General features: G+C 43.5%; 1 protein-coding gene across 5 annotated transcripts in view; it reads right to left on the reverse strand.

The window, feature by feature from the left end:
- Positions 1-15,289, reverse strand: part of CTIF (cap binding complex dependent translation initiation factor) — a 350,579-nt gene that overhangs the window by 322,328 nt on the left and 12,962 nt on the right. The window lies entirely within an intron of this gene.

Genomic DNA, 15,289 nt, shown 5'->3' on the forward strand with positions numbered 1-15,289 from the left:
ATCTACCCAGAACTTTCCAAAGTTATCACTTCCTTCTGGATGAAACAAAGAACTGCAACTCCTACCTCAAAGGGAAACATATTTCAAAGAGGCAAGTGAGAGGAAGAGGCTGGCGGAAGAGGCAGCAGCCATCCTCCCAGCTGTAGCAGATTGGAATGGAGCAGCAAAATGGGGCAGCTGCGCACAGCGTGGAAGGAGACCCCCCCCCCAGTCATGGATGGGGTAGCCCTCCCACAAAACCTCAGCTCTTTGACTTGCATCTTCCATTGACCTGGGGTCCCATGGGAGGGCAGTCCCCAACCCAACCTCACCTTTGCTATGAAAATCTCACCTTCTTTCCCTATAAACGCTCCCTGAGGTGCTGGCCAGTCGCAAAGGATCTAGTTTTGGTCTTACCTCCCCTTTCTTCCTCACCAACTTTGAGGAGGCCAATGTATTCACTCACCAAAAGGACTCAAAGACCATGCACAGCCTCAGAAGCTGACATCTGTTGATCCCTTGCTACTGGCTCCATTGCGTTCATTCTCTATTCCTGGGGTTCCTCACTTTGCTTCTCTGGGGCTTGCCTTCCTCTCTCAGTTTTCCTTGGCTCTCTCCAGTTTCTGGTTTGCTTGACATCTCAAGGCAACATCTACTGGGCTCCAAGCATCTCCAAACATCCATGTCTCTGTTCTCCAAATGTCAGCATCAGTGTCAGCTTTGCTCTGAAGTTCCTGTAGTCTCTCTCTGTCAGTTCTGAACTCTCTCAAAATGTTTCTTCTGTTAAAGATCCCAGTAAGCTAATCAAGACCTACCTAGAATGGATGGAGTCATAGCTCCATCTAATCAAATGGCCACACACACAACTAAACGCGCCACATGTCTGTGGAGATAATCTAATGGAAAGTTTCCACCTACAATGCTGAATTAAAAGATTAAAAGAAATGGTTGCCCCCACAGCACTGAATCAGGATTAAAACATGGCTTTTCTGGGGTACATAATAATTTCAAACCAGCACAATGGAGGAAGAGACAAAAGTGGCCTGAAAGTAGCTGAAAAGAAATGGGGAGACCTTAAAGGCCTTTCCCCCAAATCTAAAATGTCCAGTTGAGAAGGAACTGGGACTCCTGGCTCTCAGGGAGAATCTTTCACAATCCTTGGGATGGAATGTTGGGGGCAGGGGGCCCTGTGCTGCTGGCTGGGGTGGGTGCAGGTCTAAGGACCTTAGAAGCAAGAGAATGGCACCTAGAAAGAGCCTACCCTACCCAATCTTGGGGTTTCCACACCCCACCACAACAGCCACACACCAACCCAGGAGAAATAGCAGGGACAGCAAAAATCTCAGAACTAGAAATCCTTCTCTCCAGGGTAAAGGAGGAGTCCCCTAGGAAGCAGAAATCTTAAATCCCAAAATATAATAGGTACCATTCTTGAGGAGACCAAACACTAAAGAATAAACTTTCCTCCTCCCCCAAGATCCCAGAGAGTTGAATACAAGAGTCACCTTCAAATCATCATCAAGATCAAGGTCAGCTTTCCACTGGCAGTAAAAGTGAGTCACTCTCACTTCCTCTGCTCCTAGGAGAGCTTACACCCTCAAAGAGCAGGAGAAACTGGATTTCTTCCTTGCAAACTTCCATGAGAACCAGTCCTTATCCCAGGTCAGCGAAAAGGATTCTCAGTCAGATAATCTGCATATAGGGGGACTCCAAGCGCCGGTCTCAGTTCCAAGCTTCCACCTCACAAAAGAAATATTGCTATTAAATCCCTTAAATTCCCTCAGGCTAATATAGAGTTACTGGTAGAACAAAGCTGGGAAGGTGACATTCAGTGAGTGAAGCCTTCTTGCTGATTTTTATGGCATGATTCTAAGATAAATCACTGTGGCCCAGGGAACTGGCTCCAAATCGATTTACTGGTTTTAATATTTGTTTGGGGCATTGAAATTAATTGAAATATGTCTTTCTTCCAGTTATTGTTCTAAATGTGGCCCCTGTTCTCTGAGCACTCATTTTTATTGGACATAAATAGACAGTTTAGAAACAGCATCTTTCTGGAGTCTTCTTTCCCAGAACAGCACTCTCTACAGTTTTGGCCTCAACAACCAGGGTCAATTCCTCTTGTAGAAACCAAAAGGAATGAGTGTGCTGGCTCCAAGCTCATGGGCTTTGCAAAACCCAAGAGGCTCCAGAGTATGGCCAACTGGGGCTCTACAAGCTCTGGCAGTGGCAGAAAAGGGCGCCCCAGCATGTTCATATCCTATAAACTCCACCCACCACACCCACTGCACCCAATGCTCACATCAGCCCACCAGGAAGAGGCAGTGTGATGGAGCGGGAAAGAACACAGACACAGTCAGATTGCTGAATTCAAATCATGTCTTTGCTGCTCATTAGCTGTGTGACCCTGGGCAAGCTGCTTGCCCTTTCTGGTAACACTGTCTCAGTTTCCTCCTCTCTAAAATGTGGATGGTAATAATAACACCCATCTCATAGGGTTTTTATAAGGATTACATCGGTTAATAATTTTAAAGCACTTGGTACAGTGCCTGGCATACAGTAAACACGCTAAGAACTGCTCTTATTGTAAAATAAAAGCAAAAGAGAAAAATTGTTTTAAGAAAGGACACTGGGGCGAAAATGAAGTTTGAGATCAGGAGTCAGTAAACTTTTTCTGTAAAGGACCAGGTAGTACATATTTCTGGCTCTGCAGACCATGTGGTCTGTGGTAGAATTGCTCAACTCTGCTGTCTAACTCAAAAGCAGCCAAAGCATGCAGGGAGGAATACGTGGGGTTAGGTTTCAGTGAAACTTCACTTAGCAAAACAGGCCTTGGTCTGGCTGGATTTGGTCCCGAGTCCATAGTTTGCCAACCCATGGACTAAATCAAATTCCCTATTTTTAGATGAAGAAAAGAAAGTAGGAAAGTTATTTGACATAGCAGGAACCCGGTCCTTTTTAGCCCAACACACTTTTCTCAAATCAAGTACCCAGAAAAAGGAAAACATCTGTAACTGAGAAATCAGGATTTAAGGGATGATTTTGATTACTGAATCATTATATAAATATACCTTTTTGTTTTCTGGTATATAGGAGTAACAGAGTGAAACACTTGAAATCTCTCGATTGCAATCCAGCTGCCTTGATCTCTGATAATGATTGTATAGCCCTTCTCTTCTGCTCCTGTGACTGTAAAAACCTTGTGACTAACCGTCATTTGTACCCAGTTATCCAATATTTCAACTTTAGAGTCTTGTAATCACTAAAGACAGCCCCTATTGTTTATTAATGAAGGGTCCTGGGTCAGCCCAGAACAAAGACAGCCCAAGTCCAAAGTTACCTTGATAATAGAGACTGGATCCAACCAAAATGGGCCCGCCTGACACGCACAGTAGCTTAGACTTTAACCTACAATTCACCTAAACCTCATTCCACCATTTTCTTACATATGTTCTGTGACTAGGCATGTAATCAATCTGCACATGCTCAATAATTAGATCACATCTAATTACATCAACTGAAGCCACTGTGCTCATTTTCCTAAACCTGCTCATCTTTTTCGCTAATAAAACTATAAGAATTATTGCAGTTCGGGGAGAGCAGATGGCCCTACTGCATGCCTAGTAACAAGCTCTTTCTCTCTTTGAAACTTCAGTGTCTCAGGAACTGGTTAATGAGCGCATGGGGCAAAAGAATCCACAGACTCCGGTAACAAATCCTTTAACAACTGCTCACAAAAGTGCCCTAGGACCCAAGGAAAATGGGAGTGAGACATTCATTCTTCTCAGTTTGGCGGTAAATAGTTCATTCAGAATATAGACACATTCCCTCTATGGTTCTGCCAGGTAAAGAGGATACTCTGAGAACAAAAGACCCAGAGGCCATCGCTCTCTATAGGCAATACCTCCCTGCGGGTGGAACTGTGGGTGGGGTTGGTCTCCTGATTCACCTCTGCAGCCCTCCGGCAGCCAGCACAGGGTCATGCCCCAGTGGAGTTACTCTTAGAATACTGACAACTGTGGATGGCCTGGCTAAGGGAGACTCACATCTAGCAAAGTCAAAGTCCGACTCTTCCATAGTTCTGTGAATTCCTGGAGTGAGAAAATCTTGACTAATTGAAGAGGAGACCACATACCCAAGCAAGGAATTAGAATACAATAGGGACTTCACACAAAACCATCCATTTACTATTACTGACTTCAGATGACCAAACAGATTTTTACAGACATTTCTTTTTTCAGCTCTCCTACAGATACTACAATAAAAGAAATATCAACCTCTACGAAGGTCTGTGAGAAAGATGGACACTCCTTCTTCAGGAGACCAGCTGAGGTGGTTTAAAACATGGCCTCCAAATTCTTTGACATTTCTCCTATCAAGGAGTGGGGTTCTTGTCTACGTGGGACATGACTCCCAGGGGTGTGGACCTTCCTGGCAACGTGGGACAGAAATCCTAGAATGAGCTGGGACTCAGCATCAAGAGATTGAGAAAACCTTCTCCACCAAAAGGGGAAAGAGTGAAAGGAGACAAAATAAGGTGCCAATGGCTGAGAGATTCCAAACAGAGTTGAGAGGTTATCCTGGAGGTTATTCTTATGTATTAAGTAGATATCACCTTGTTATTCAAGAGGTAATGGAGAGGCTGGAGGGAAATGCCTAAAAATGTAGAGCTGTGTTCCAGTAGCCATGTTTCTTGAAGATGATTGTATAATGATAAAGCTTTCACAATGTGACTGTGTGATTGTGAAAACCTTGTGTCTGATGCTCCTTTTATCTACCTTGTCAACAGATGAGTAAAACATATGGATTAAAAATAAATAATAGGGGGAACAAATGTTAAAATAAATTTAGTAGATTGAAATGCTAGTGATCAATGAAAGTGAGGGATAAGGGGCATGGTATGTATAATCTTTTTTTTTTCTGTTTTCGTTTTCTTTCTTTTTCTGTTGTCTTTTTATTTCTTTTTCTGAATTGATGCAAATGTTCTAAGAAATGATGAATATGCAACTATGTGATGATATTGTGAATTACTGATTATATATGTAGAATGGAATGATCATAGGCTAATGTTTTAGTTCGTTTGCTATTAATTTTTTTAATTAATAAATAAAAAAAATTTTTTTTAAATAAAAATAAAAAAAGAAAGGAAATATTCAACTTCCCCATCTGGGGAATTCCTGATATTCTTATAACTACTGGGGACAACAGATTCAATAGGCTGACCTCGATCTTAAGGTTTGCCTCTTTGAAACTAAGCCTACTGATAATTATGCCTAACAGTCACCGCCAAAGAACCTCTTTTATTGTTCAGATGTAGCCTCTTCCTCTATGCCAACTTAGCAGGTGAAGTCACTGCCCTTCCAGCTACGTGGGACATGACTCCCAGGGATGTGAATCTCCCTGGCCACATGGAACAGAACTCCCAGGATAAGCTGGGACCTGACATCATGGGATTGAGAAAGCCTTTTTGACCAAAAGGGGGAAGAGAGAAATGAAACAAAATAAAGTTTCAGTGGCTGAGAAATTTCAGAGTCGAGAGTTTATTCTGGAGGTTATTCTTATGCATTATATAGATATCCCTTTCAAGTTGATGGTGCATTGGAGTGGCTAGATTAAAGTACCTGAAACTGTTGAGCTGTGTTCCAGTAGTTTGGAATCTTGAAGACGATTTATAATGATACAGCTTTTACAATGTGAGCATATGATTGTGAAAACCTTGTGCCTGATGCTCCTTTTATCCAGGGTATAGGAAGATGAGTAAAAAAAAAACAAGGAAAAATAAATAAATAAACAATGGGGTGGGAGATAAGAGGTTAAAAAAAATGGGTAGCTTGAAACACCAGTGGTCAATGAGACAGAGGAGTATAGGGTATGGGGTGTATGAGTTTTTCCTTTTAATTTCTTTTTCTGGAGTGATGCACATGTTCTAAAAATGATCATGGTGATGAATACACAATTATGTGAAGATATTGTACACCATCGATTGTGTACTGTGGATGGACTATATATATGTGAAGATTTTCAAAAAATATATTTTTTTTAAAAAAGAGAGAGAATCATTTTGGAAAAAGCTCAGAGGCAACAGTGATGTTTGGAGATGCAGAAAGAAAATGTTCCCAGGGCAGCTTTTTGAAACCAGAAGCCACATGGCAGACAGCCACGTGTCTTCCCAGATAACATAGGTTTCCAGATGCCACTGCCTTTCTTGAGTCAAGGTGTCTTTCTCTTAGATGCCTTAGTTTGGAACTTTTTATGACCTTAGAACTATGAACTTATAACTTAATAAATCCTCTTTACAAAAGCTGGAAAAAAAAAAAGTGGGATCTAGGTACCTTCCCCTTGAATCTGGACTCTGTGGCTGCTTTACCAGCAGAATGCAGTAGAAGCTTCTGCTCCTGTTTCTTAATACACTCTATTTTGGAACCCAGCCACCATGCTTCGAGAAGCCCAAGCAGCCCTGTGGAGAAGCCCACACGGAAAAGGACCAACTGGCAGCACAACTTGCTAGCACGGGAGCATACCCTCTTGGAAGTGGACCATCCAGGCCTGGATGAACCGTCCCAGCTGAGGCAATGTGGAGCTGATGCAAGCTGTACCCAGAGGGCCCCGTCCAAACTGCAGATTTATGAGCCAAAGAAAAGATTTTTATTATTCAAGCCACCAAATGTTATGGTGGTTTGTTACACAGCAATAGTAACTGGGACACCAGTAATTAGGCTCTTCATTTCTAATCATTCTGCTCAGGCTGCAAAGCTATCTGCCTCTCACAAATAACATATAAAAATATTCTGGGCAGGCAACGGTGGCTCAGCAGGCAGAGTTCTTGCCTGCCATGCCAGAGACCTGGGTTTGATTCCCAGAGCCTGCCAATGCAAAAAAAAAAAATTATTTTTGTTTGATAGGAATTTGGGTGGTGGATAGGGGAGAAAAATGCAGGTCCCAGATTTAACTTTCTGATATATTACTAAAGGAGCTAAGATATGTTGCGGATAAGAAGAAAGAGAAGGTAGGTTTCAGAGAGATCTGAACGTAGGGTCAATTTTTTTCTCAAAAATAGGAATTTTGAGTTTGTATGTGTCCAACAACATATTTTAGAATGACATCACAGGGTGTCAATCTAGACATGCAATGATAGTTGGGAGAAGTCCTGATTTCAAGTATTCAAACATGCTGATCAAATCATCCTGATTTGTGAATCAGAAAATACAATCACCATTGTTGACAATATGGAAGAGGATCTTCTCATTTAAAATGCTGGGTTCAGTGTTAACAAGTGGTGGTCTCAATGCCAACAAACTCTTAGAGAATATCCAAATTTGAGTAGCAAAATTTTATCAAGTTTACCAGGGTGACAAGTCTAAAACGTACCCCTCAGTTAACTTTTGGACAAGAGTATTTATTATTAGTTGGAGAATGGATGTCAAATGGAAGCATTTTTACTGCAGCATATTTGATAATAGAAGGGTCTTTATAACAATGAAAATGCATTAAATGCCACTATGCCAAAGTTATTTAGGTGCCAATTAAGAATTTTCTGATTATCAAAATTCTGGATAATAGTGGTTGCTGAAAATCTAAATTTTCAAAACAGATGTTTTCAAAAGAACTTGGTGCTAGATAAAAGGATTCTTTGCTTTACAAAAATGTATACTAAGGTTGTCTTCAAGTAATGACCACCTTTTGTAAATTCAAATCATAATCATACTTACAAACATTTTATGTAAATAAATATTTAAAAAACACATTTGTCACATGAAAAGAAAGAGCCTTGGGCTGAAATTGGACATGTATTATTCAAAAGTCTCCCAGTGCCAGGTGACCTAAGTCCAACCTAGACTGGCTCATGCAGCATTTCCCAAAATTCACATACCTTAGAATTTCTTGTCACACAGTTGTACCAGTTTTAATATTCTTATTGACCTTGCATTGGCTTTTTATTCACTTCAGCCTCCTGCCAGGCAATAATGAAATCATAGGTTTCATGCACTAGTTGTGATTTTTTTACTAACATACATTTAAATACATGGCTTTACATTTTTTTAAAGCATTCATAGATACTCAACTAGAAATCTTCCCATGTTCCACCAGTGGTATGGATGCCATACTTAAAGGCACAGAGGGGGTTTACTGAACGCAGACTGTGGGAAATGACCAACAAATTCAATACCAAGTCTGAGGAAGACGAAAATGGACAGATGTAGATATTCTCTCTGCTCTCTGGCACTTCTCCCGAGTTACTGGTTTAATGCTCTCCCCCACGGCAGGTTTCCCCATGCAGCAGTGGATGTGGCCAGCAGAGCTTGTAGTCTCCATCTTCATGCTTTCCTTCTGGGAAGGAGAGGCCCTTCCTCTCTTAGCACCAGTAAAAAAATAAACAAGTGTTTAAATGCCAAGGGAGCTTGCGGACTGGCCGCGCTCTGGTCACATGCCTGCCTCTCGTTCAAAGTCCATGGCTGGGGAGACAGAGAAGGCGGCTCCCAATGGGAGGTGGGCAGTCACAGACCCTCAGAGGTGGGGAGCCTTTGCACCTTCCCGGGCCGGAAGCCCATGCCTACTTAAACCCATAACAGCTGTTTTGGGCAGAAGGCTCCAGACCTTCCTCCACAAAGGATCAGTCCTTGATAATCCTGCCCACCTCTGAACACCCTGACCCTTAGCCACCGGGAATACTCAAAGAGGACTCAGTAGGGGTAGCCTTGAGCTGCTCCTCAGGGCAGGGAGGGCCCGGGCTGGGGAAATACACCTTTGCCACAGGTGACTTTGGCAGGACCTGCGAAGGAAGGGGGACCCCATCTAGAGGTTGCCCCTGACAAAAGCGTGCACGGTCAGAGGAGACATTCACAGAAGTGCAGTGTCTGGCAGGAGGGAGGTAACAGGGGCAGGTTCACTCAGATCACACCTCGATCACTGCATTCCAGGAACCCATTTCAGAGGAACAGTCGTAAGAGATATAGACGGTGGGAATCAAGGATGGATTCTGGACACCTTCCTGGAGGGAATGGAGTGTTTACCTACAAGAGGAAAAGATTTGGAGCAGTAAGTAGTGAGATGCCCTGAAAGAAGGAAGGGATGTGCATTCCATGTGGCTCTCAGATCAGAGCCAGGCTAATGAGAGGCAGACCTTGGTTCAAGGAAAATGTCTGTAGGCCCTGAGCTGCCAAACAATGGACTGGGCAACATAGTGAGGCAGTGGCCTCCATGCCCCTGAGGGGTCTTTGCTAGCTTTCTGAGCTGGGACTGGGTTAAATTTCTAAAGCCTCTTCCATCCCTCAGACTATGGGGGAAAGAGAGCCCAGAAGGTCCTCAAGTGGTTCTCAGAAAACCTCTCAGATTCCCCCTCAGACAAGCTGGTGTGAGACTGCCAGAGAAGAGGCCTCATGTTGGCTCCCAGAGTGCAGGAGCAATTTTGAGCCTCGTCCCCGGTTCCTGCCTCCACAGGCTTTCCGTCCTGCCCGCCTGACGCTCTGCAAATCTTTCATCCATCAGTTTCAGTGTGTTTGGCAAACACACTGAAGTCAGTCTGATCCCAGCACCCACCTCAGGCTTGGGAGAAGAGAGATGATGTGCGCTGGTTACAGCAGCCTGGAGCTGGCTCTTCAGGGAGGCATGACCAGCCCAAGTACCCAGAAACTTCTACACACTTTGCTCTAGAGAACTAGGAAGGCATGATTCAGGGAACCAGTCCATCACCTGTTTTCTAATGGTATGTGACCTTGGCCAAGTCACCTGGTTTCTCTTGCCTAAATGTCTCCATTGGAAGACTGGCATTCCACAGCCAGCTCTTTCGCCAGCTCTCAATACCAGGAGTAATCATCCCCAGCACCACCGACAGCAAAATGAAATGAGGTAATAATTCAGCTTGTCACAGCAGCGGGCAACCACCCAGCCACAGAAATCAGGCATGGTCAGCATCTCTTCATCCCCTGGTGTCTGAAGGCTTCCTTTCAGCCCTCCATCTAAATATCGGAGTCAGAGGGCAATGAGCAGATCACTGGGGAGCAAGAAACTCTGAAAAACACTCACCTGCTTTTGTAGTTCTAAAACTTATTACAGGTACATAAAGTAAACTTGGCTCTGATGAGGTAACTAAAATCACTAAGACCCTTTGGGGATAAAATGGGCACTGGACTGCCTAAGGTTTCTTCACCAGGTCTGCAGGAGCAGCCAGGCCAGCCTCCTCCTTCTCCTTATTGCCTGTTTTCAGTCTGCCTTCCTGGAGCCCTCTTCCCACATGCACTGAGATTTTACTTTTGTTGACGTCCCATCTCCCATTTGACCTACCTGGGTATAACAGGAAATGGAGCCAGTATTTAAGCTAAAGACACAAAGGCCCTTGGCTCCAGCTGGGCTTCTAAGACTTGCTGCACCCGTGGTTGGTTCTTCTCTGGAGCTAATGAGGTTGCAGGTAAGAGTTCAACCCAGAAGAAGACAATGCAGTGACATCACTCTCCAGCAACCCTTCAGTGGCATCACTCAAGCCCACTTCCCCAGAAGACCTTGAACAGAGCCTCGCACAGAGTAAGAATAATTTCTACTTTGCCAGAAGAGTTAATTTTATAGAGAAAGAGCAAACTGCCAAACCACAGGTCCACCAGGCCAAATCAGGCAGCTCTAGAGCTGCGACCTTGGGTGTGGGCGTATGCCAGAGAGGTTGCAGGGATTCTTCCTTCCCTAAATCAGTCCAAGCTGAGATTACAACCCCTGCCTCAGAAGCTGGCACTTGCAAGCTCAGAATGAGAACAGGGACCTTAGAAACTAACTCATTCAAATTCCGAGGCCACTGAGAAAGCACCAGATGTGAAGTTGTCACTAGTGGCAGACCCCAGGACAGTGACCTTTTCAAAACATCACAAGGGGACCCCAGCATCAACTGCCAATTCTTCAGTGTGATGACTAAGAGGCAAATGAGCAAAACTGGCCATACCATTTACCAGCTTTGTTACCTAGGGGAAATGACTCAACCTCTCTGGGCCCTCGTTTTCCCATCTATAAAATACAGGCTGTATCCTTCTCTCTAAGCCCAACTCTGCAGGTGAAACCACTGCCCTCCCCCCTATGTAGGACATGACATCCAGGGGTGAAAGTCTCCCTGGCAGCGTGGGAGATGACCCCCAGGGAAGAGTCTGGCCCTGGCACTGTGGGATCAACAATGCCATCCTGACCAAAAAGGGGAAGAGAAGTGTAACAAATAAGGTATCAGTGGCTGAGAGAGTTCAAATAGAGTTGAGAGGCTACTCTGGAGGTCAGTGTCTTACTCAGTTAGACACTGCTACTATCATAACTTGCCAAATCCCAACCAAAACCATTCCTGCCAATCCTAAAGAATACCCAGGGCATTATATAAGATTCTACAAAGGTTCCATGCACTAGGGTAACTTTCCAGAAACCTACAACCTCCAGATGGGTCCCTGGACCAAATATGTCCTGAAATGCAGAGGGGCCAGCTTCTCCAGAATATCAATTAGTTCCATCACTTTATCCCATATTATCGACAGTCCCTTCAACATGAAACAGTTAGAATGGGCACAGCCCAGACACCCGTGAAGAGTGAAAGATCAAAGGTGATGGTGGAGTTATACAGAGAAGGTTGGGTTTAACAAATGAGTATAAGTGCTTATTCAGTATACTGATATTTCTTTTAGTCTCCAGTACCGTAGAGCAGCTAGAAATAAAAACCTAAAACTGTAGAATTGTAACCCATAACAAACTCTGAAATCTGTTCTACAACTAATTTTTGCAATGTACTTTGAAATTTATTGCTTTTTTTTGTATGTTATTTTTCACAAAAAAAAAAAAAGAGAAGAAAGGATTTAACAAATGAATATGACTGCTGAATCAATATTTTGATATTTCTTCTGGTCTCCAGTGTCTTGGAGCAGATAGAAGAAAAAATGAAAAATCATGGAACTGTAGCCCATACCAAACTTTAAAATCTGTTGCATAATTACTTGTTAAAATGTACTTGGAAATTTATCGCTTTTTTTGTACATACGTTATTTTTCACAATAAAAAAACATTAAAAAACAAAACAAAACAGGCTGTAAAGGCTGCTGAGATAGCACATGGAAGTGCTCACCAAGTCCTTCAACTCAGTGACCACAACAGACGTTAAATTCCTCAATTATGGGATGGGCCCAAGGTTTCAGAAGAACCTCAGGCTGTTCAGTCCCTGGGTTCAAAGACATCTCCCCTCCTGCCCAAACAGCAGGAGCTCAGGGAGCAAAGAGCCCAGGTCTTGAAGCCAGAGGTTCCCAGGGGTGTGGAAGGGGAAGTGGGGGGGGCAACAGCACATCTGTGCCGGTTTGAAAGTATTATGTATCCCAGAAAAGCCATGTTTTAATCCTGATTCAATCTCGAGGGGCAACCCTTTCTTTTAATCCTGATTCAACACTGTAGGTTGGAAACTTCTGATTAGATTATCTCCACAGAGATGTGGTGCCCCCAATTGTGGGTGTGACCTTTTGATTAGATGGAGATGTGACTCCATTCAGTCAGCACTGATCAGTTTAGAAGAGTCTTTTAAAAAGGGAAACATTTTGGAGAAACCTCAGAAATGACAGAGCCAACAGAGCAGAACTGACACAGATGCTGACACTAAGAACAGAGACACAGATGTTTGGAGATGCGTGGAGCCTGGCAGACGTCACTATGAGATATTAAGCAAGCCAGAACTGGAGAGAGCCAAGGAAACCAGAGATGAAAGCCAGCCCAGGAGAAGCAAAGTGAGGAGCCCTCACAGAAACAGAGGCTGAAAGCAATGGAGCCCAGGAGCAAAGGACAAGCTGACTGTGACCAGCCACGTGACTTCCCAGCCAACAGAGGTGTTCCTGACCCATAGGCCTTCCTTGAATTGGATGTCTATCCCTGGATGCTTTAGTATGGACACTTTAGTAGGTTTAGAACTGTAAACTTGTTACTTATTAAATTTCCTTTATAAAGACCATTCTATTTCTGGTATACTGCATTCTGGCATCATTAAATTAATACAACATCCATAAAAGGGCATCATAATACCTATGACCAGGGCTATAATGAGGATTAAATACATTTGAGGGCTGAAGCTTGGCGCACAGGGCCCAGCTTTTAACACGTGTTGGTCTCCTTTCTTCCTCTTCAGGGAATGGAAATGAAGAAACACAGATCCCCATCCAGGGCCCCGTGTAATTGTATTGTGAATAAATCAGGGTGGCAAGACGCAGTGATGTGCTCCTGGAAAGATGGCCAAAATGAGCAAATGTCCTTCCTCATTCTACAAAAATGCATTTTGCATAAAATTATTTTTCGTCATGAAGCATGGATTCTGTAACAGGCCCAGCCCTAAGCTCTGTAAGAAACAGGATGGTTCAGACTAGGATAGTATCTTCAAGGTGCTTATGATCTCAGAGGAATGGCCAGGCAAGCATCCAAGGGGTGATGAAGAAGCAGGAAGGACAGAAAAGTGTGAAGTACCAAAAGATTTACAGAGCAAGTGTCATGAGTGGAAGAAGGGGGTAAAAATGACCATATGAGCAGAGTATCAAGGTGCCAAGAGGAGGGGACAGATTTGGCTCAGTGGTCAGGTGATCAGTCCCATGGCCTGGGCTATTTCTATGTGTGTGTGGGAAAAGGATGGTGGTTAGGGGAGAAGGTGGTGTCCACCACAATCTTCCCATGGCCTGCATTCCCTTGACCAGAATTCCCAATCAGACTGGGAAATAGAAGTCACTCTGCAGGATGCAGGGTCTCCAAGCCATTGCTGAGAAGGGTGACCATTAGCTCAGAGCCTTTGGCATTTCCAATCTTGTAGCTCAGGCCACCAGCAGGCCATCTCCCACTGGCAATTCTGCCTTCTGGGCTTCTCCACTCGCTTCAGGGGTAGGAAAGTAGAGGATCTTTGGCACCTTCAACTGAAATCACACTAAAGAATCCATGGGACAACTAGATTAAGTCCTTTGTCCTAATACTACTTATGGGTTAAGAAATAATAATTATTAGAAGTGGTATAACTATAGAGATAGAAAGCAAATCAGTGGTTGCCAGAGGCAGGAGCTGGAGACGGGGAAGGGATTAACTGCAAAAAGCAAAGGGAACTTTTGGGATAATGGCAGTGGTTACACAGATGTACATATGTATCAAAACTCATCACACTGTTAAACTTCTAAAATTGGCAAATTTAATTACATGTAAATTATACCTCAGTAAAGCTAAGTACCCTCAAATAAATAAAATCATAATGAAACTTGGTAAGGCAAATTTAAATCATTGATTATCCAACCATCATTCCTCTTCCAGCTTCCTTGCAAGCAGAGCTCTCCTCTTGCTATAGATGAGTCAGAAAATAATAGAGACTTGCTTTCTCAGCATGACCCAAAGCTAGGATACAAGTATTGGCCCATTTTCTGTTCAATGGGACTTGATGGAAATTCTGACAGAGGTGTTCTCACACACACACCCCAATAAATTAAGACACACCAGGATTATCTCTCCTTCCTGCTTGTCTTTGGATAATTATGAGAATGTGATGCCTGGAGTGGTGGCAGCAATACTGTGATCATGAGGGAATATGTCTGAGGACAATAACCACTATGTGGAAGAATGTGGCTTAAAAGATTAGAATAGGGGGTGCAAAGGTAGTCCAGTGGTAGAATTCTTGCCTGTTTTGAGGGAGACCTGGGTTCGATTTCCAGTCCATGCACTTCCCCAAAAATAAACAAACAAGCAAAACAAACAAACAAAAAATTCAACAAATGGTGCTGCAATAACAGGATACTCACATGGAAAAATAAAGAAATGTCACCCCACCATACAGCATACAAAAAAAAAAATTAGAATGGGTCCTTGAAATTATCAGTGATCCACTGAATTAACCAACTCTACATTCTTTACCTTCAGAATTCTTGTTATGTAAGTTTTAGGCACCTTGTTTTTTAAGCCATTGTTAATCCAGTGTTCTATTTTTCACAGCCAATAACATCTTACAAGTCAGGTAGTTTCCATCTCTCCATAATTCCACCCCCACCCCCAAAACTGAGATCATGGTACCATAAGATATGACCTTGTCCCATCAGAATCCAGGTCCATAGTCCTGGCAGACAGTGCTTTCCTCTCTAGCCCCTTCCTAAGCAAAATGGGAAAATAGATGCTAGTTTCCTTTACGCATAGGTCTCTTCCTCCATCAACCCCTCCGTGCTGCTGTAGCAGCATTAGGTATGATCCACATATGTACCTCCCTGTGGCCATAGGCCCCTGTCTGCCCAGGATGGGACCAGGTCAACCAATGTTTCACCTGATTATTAACAGCCTCCCTTTCACTCTCAAGCATCTCCATGTG

The sequence above is a fragment of the Tamandua tetradactyla genome, chromosome 18, assembly GCF_023851605.1.
Source record: "Tamandua tetradactyla isolate mTamTet1 chromosome 18, mTamTet1.pri, whole genome shotgun sequence".
NCBI classification, from domain to species: Eukaryota; Metazoa; Chordata; class Mammalia; order Pilosa; family Myrmecophagidae; genus Tamandua; species Tamandua tetradactyla.